The following is a 4,711-nucleotide window of genomic DNA, read 5'->3' on the forward strand; positions in this document are numbered from 1 at the left end:
AGCCAACCATTTTCAATGCCCAGGGTCTCCATATTTATAGGGAGAGGACACCTGAGTGTTGGCAAAGGGGGCCATCCCGTTGTAACGTCCTACGTTTTCGGGTACCTTTAAACGACTCCGGTCGGGATTTTTCCCTCGGGTTAAGAATATTATTTTAAATAATATTATATTTTGTTTGTAAGTATTCCATGAATTATTGCTAGCCAAAATATGAATTTTGTGATTTTAAAAGTCAAGATAAGACTTTCGGTCCTGGACCGACACAAAAACCCTGATCGGGTAAAAATCTCGGAAAATAAAACGAAAAATCATGGCAATTATATTTTGGGCATAAAATACATTCATAAAAGTTAAAGTTTGGTCAAAAATAATAAACCTAAAAGAAAATGGAAATTTTAAGGCATTTTGTGTTAAATGCCTAATTTTGCCGAAATGGGGAATTTTATTCCATGAATGGACCTTAGGTTAAATTTTATTATGTGATTAATTAAATTAAATGTGAGAGACATTTAATTTAATTAATTAATGTTAAGTTTGGTGATTAAAACTTAATAAGAGTGAAAAAGGTGTCAAAAGCCAATTTGGACTTTTCTTCTTATGAAATATTTATTAACCTTTATAAAAAAAAATGAAATGATTATATATATAGCAAGGGTTGGCCGGCCAAGTGATGTTTTGAAACCCCATTTATTAACTAATTGAGTTTAAATCCCATTTATTTAAAGGTTTGGGGATATTGTCAAGTGGGCAAGTGGGAGTAAAACACTTGAGTGTTTTTAGGGTAAATTAGATAGTATAAACTCTTCCAACCCTCCCCAACCGACCACACCACTCTATCTCATTCACTCATCTGATTTTTGAAGACCTCTCAAAGTGTTCTCTCCATTTTTCAACCCCAAGAACACCAAGGAAACTTTGAGGCTAAGTCTTGGTCTAGGAAGTATTTTCCCTAAGGTAAACTTTCACTAATCTAGGCTTTTGTAAAGTTTTAAGCATAGAGTTTCAAATAGCTAATTGACTATGTTGTTGGGGGAAGTTTGTTAGGGTTTTTGAAAGGTTTTGAAGGAGTCAAAGCTTATAGGAAGGTCCAAACCTTAAGCAAGAACACCAAAGAGGTAAAAAGTTTACTTTTGATGATTTTGTTGTAGGGTTTTTAGTTTTAAGCATTATTTTGTATATCTAATGCTTAGAGTTTCTTGTTGATGATGTAATAAGGTTATGGTAGTTGTTTAATAATTTTTATGATGCATGTGTATTGATTTTTGAAAATGGGAACCAAAACCCCCAAGGGTTTTGTAGGATACCCTAAAACAAAACATGTTTTAAGCTGTGACTTCCAAGGGTTCAAGCAGCCACTGTATATTGTTTTTGTAAAATTAAATTGTACTGTGATGTTGTTGAGATTGAGTACATAAAATTGAGCTTTTGAAACACTAAAAAATGTTTATAAATGAGTAAGTTATGCTATTTCAAAGTTTAGGTAAAAAACTGTTTTTTCGTATTCTTATTTTCGGAACCAAGTTTGGACAGCCACTGTATAGGGAAAATGAACCCAGTTTTTTCTAAAATTTTGTGGACATATTTCTGGCATAACCTATTATTCCACTGTAAGATTTGGTAAGAAAATATTGAACGGTTTGAAAGTTATTAACTGTCAAAGTTTGGAAAAAATAAGGACTTGAAAATAAGGTCATTTTTACCTCATTGTTGGAAAATGATTTCACCAATCAAAAATGCTCATTTTGACCTAAGACTTTACAAAGACCTAAATGGCATAACAAAAATATAATTGGGAAATTTTGGTAACAATTGGGTAAGTAAATTTCAAGTTATGAACTAACGAAGTATGTAGTTAAAAATGTGAAAAATAGGTTTTTCACACTTAGTATAAAAAAAATGAGATTTTGGAACATAAGGTAAAAAGTAAAATTTTGTTTATTTCAAGATATAAAATGGTAAGTCTTGAAATCATATTTTCACTAAAATTACCCCTTTGAGTTTAAATGAATTATTTTTATTAAAGAGTTTTTATTCTTTCTAAAAATAAGAGATTTAATTTATTAATAGTTAATAAATTAAAAGAGGGTTTAAAACCCTATATTTTGAGAAAATAATTAAATGAATTATTTTTCTAGTAAGTAAAATTGATTAATTGCTTTTGGAAAATTAATTAGTCTAGATGAGAAATTTATAACGGTTTTCCTAATTAAGACAAATTAGGCAATTTCTTAAAACGGTTTTTAGATATTAAAACCTTAAGAAAAATAAAAGGAAAATTTAAAGAGTTTATTTTCTTTAAAAATAATTAAGGAATTTATTTGTATTTTCTGGATATAATACCGGCTAAAATCTTACATATTTTAACCGACTAGTCGAAAGTGCGGGTTAATAGCGATACCTTGAAAGAATAAGATTTTTAGCGGATTGTGGGAAATACCATTGTGATACCCGAGCCTAGGTATCGAGACCTTAGGATAGGTCTCCCCGAGACTTAGGGTTTAGTCTCGAATATTCTGTATGACTTTCCTTAATAGGTTTAAAACCAAATAAGGATTATAAATCCTTACAAATGACTTTTATTAAAATGACCAAACTGCCCAAAATAATAATAATGAATTATGAGTGCCATAATTAATCCGAGTATACTGTATGGATAACTACAGTATTGGCTAAGCGTAATTGGACTGAACGTTGGAGGGTGAAAACCTACTGAGCGCTAAGGACTCCAAGTAAGTCAACTTATATTGTATGGCTGCAACATGAAATGATTATTGTCTTGTATGTTAGTATAGGGATACATGCACATATATAGGCTGTCATAGAAAGTTGCTTAGAGACGTTAGTCTAGTGAGTGCTGATTTAGAAAATATGAACGGTAGAAGTCCGTCATATCCTAGACGATTGATCCCCGTCACACTGCTTGATTTTATTTATGTCCGGTTCATTACCGCGACGAGTGGCCATGAGATGAGGATAAGCTGGTTAAACCTAGGGGCGCCAAGATAAATGGGACCTAGGGGCCCTCATGCTTACTTAATCATTGGACGGTTAGAATCCGAGCAAGTGCTCTGATAAGTTATTCCCGGATAGCAGCCGTGAATATTGGCCATTCAGTGAGAGTGCCTAGAGATACTAGGGGTTGCCAAGATTGAGTGAGGCTGAACACCCTAGGGGCAACTGCTCACCAGCACCACTGATTAACATAGAAGTCTCCGTAAAACCGTGTAAATTGGATTACACTCTTGAATAAGTAGCGATGCCCTAGGTAACACGATAGTTACCCTTGATGAGAATATTTATTGGCTAGATCTTAGTGTGGGGACTCGGTTCTCTTTTACAGATTAGCAATTATGTTGGAGGGCGCGTTACGCATGAATTGTTGGAAATTGTCGAGCGTTGGTCTCGAATTATGTTGTGATATAATATATCTGCTTGCTCTGGGATTTTATGAGTGCAGGGATATATTTATTGATAAGATATAGGTGTGATATAATATATCTGCTTGCTCTGGGATATTCTGAGTGCAGGGATATAATTGTTGGAAAGATATAGTTGTGATATAATATATCTACTTGTTCTGGGATTTTTCTAAGTGCAGGATTTTTATCTAGATATGAATTAATTTATCCTTGGTTATCAGGCATGACCATAAGTTTGCCAAGATGCTTTAGCGTTCTTGAAATTGATTGTGTAGGGTCTCGGATGGGTCCGGAACCCTAATTCTCTATATGCTTGTTTGAAAGTTGATCTTACTAAGCGTTTTCGCTTGCCTAGTTGTTTCATATTGTAGGTAAGTGCAAGGGCAAGGCAGAGCAGTGAGCGCTGGAGTCTTCCTTGCAAATGTACATGTGGACCGACCTTTTGGGAAGCCTTTTTATTTTTGGAAATGTTGTGTAATTTTCCTAAACCAGGCTCACTCTAATCTTTATAAAACATGTTTGTAACTAAATGTTAAGTATGGCCATACGACTTTTTAAAAAAGTTTTTTTTTCTATGGGATTTTGAGACATTTTGTTAAATGAAAACATTTATATTTCCGCATTATCGAGTCTTGAAAATCTGGGTCGTTACACCCGTGACCTTCTTACCCATCATGTCACTTCTGTGGCATTCATGATTAATTCCTAAAACCTGACAATGAAGTGTGGTCTAATCAATATGTAATGGGGATAATGGGCCGCATGCCCCAAACCAGTCGTGGGGTGCCTGAACACGCACGTTTATGCTGCGTGTCCGAGAATTCAGGAATGGAGTAGACACGTGATGTCTGATATGCGCACGTTTACATTGCGTGGTTGACTTTATAAAGGGTAGGAGGTGTCAGATCCAGCTCGTACCTCGAGCTTGATGTAGTCCCAGCTCGTGGAGTCCACACTGCTGACCCGATGCCTTTGACTATACTTACTAAAATTTTGGCTAGCTCGAGCTAAAGAGGTAGAGACTCGTAACAGCAGCTCCCGGTAGGTGGCTTCCACGTGGCTGATAGGGTTATGCCCTTTTCCAGCTAGCTAATAACCCGTGGATATTTAGGGCGTACATGTAGTAGGGCGAAAAATGCATGGAACAAGCACTATTAGTGGCACTAGCCATAGTCAAATGTTCCAAATATTATACCTATTCACCTAGTTAATTAATGGTTACAAACAGATTAGGTTGGAGGTTGCAATTTTTGGGTACAATTGATGTGTTTTCCTCATTATTAGGGCTCCTG

At 35.0% G+C, this 4,711-nt stretch overlaps 1 long non-coding RNA gene across 1 annotated transcript; it reads left to right on the plus strand.

Annotated features, from left to right (window-relative positions):
• The first annotated feature begins 837 nt into the window (after window positions 1-837).
• LOC133803820 (uncharacterized) lies at window positions 838-3,865 on the plus strand. Its single transcript, XR_009878173.1, has 3 exons — window positions 838-954; window positions 1,037-1,115; window positions 3,791-3,865. It is a non-coding gene; the product is annotated as an uncharacterized LOC133803820 (long non-coding RNA).
• Window positions 3,866-4,711: the final 846 nt, after the last annotated feature.

The sequence above is a fragment of the Humulus lupulus genome, chromosome X (genome assembly GCF_963169125.1).
Source record: "Humulus lupulus chromosome X, drHumLupu1.1, whole genome shotgun sequence".
NCBI classification, from domain to species: Eukaryota; Viridiplantae; Streptophyta; class Magnoliopsida; order Rosales; family Cannabaceae; genus Humulus; species Humulus lupulus.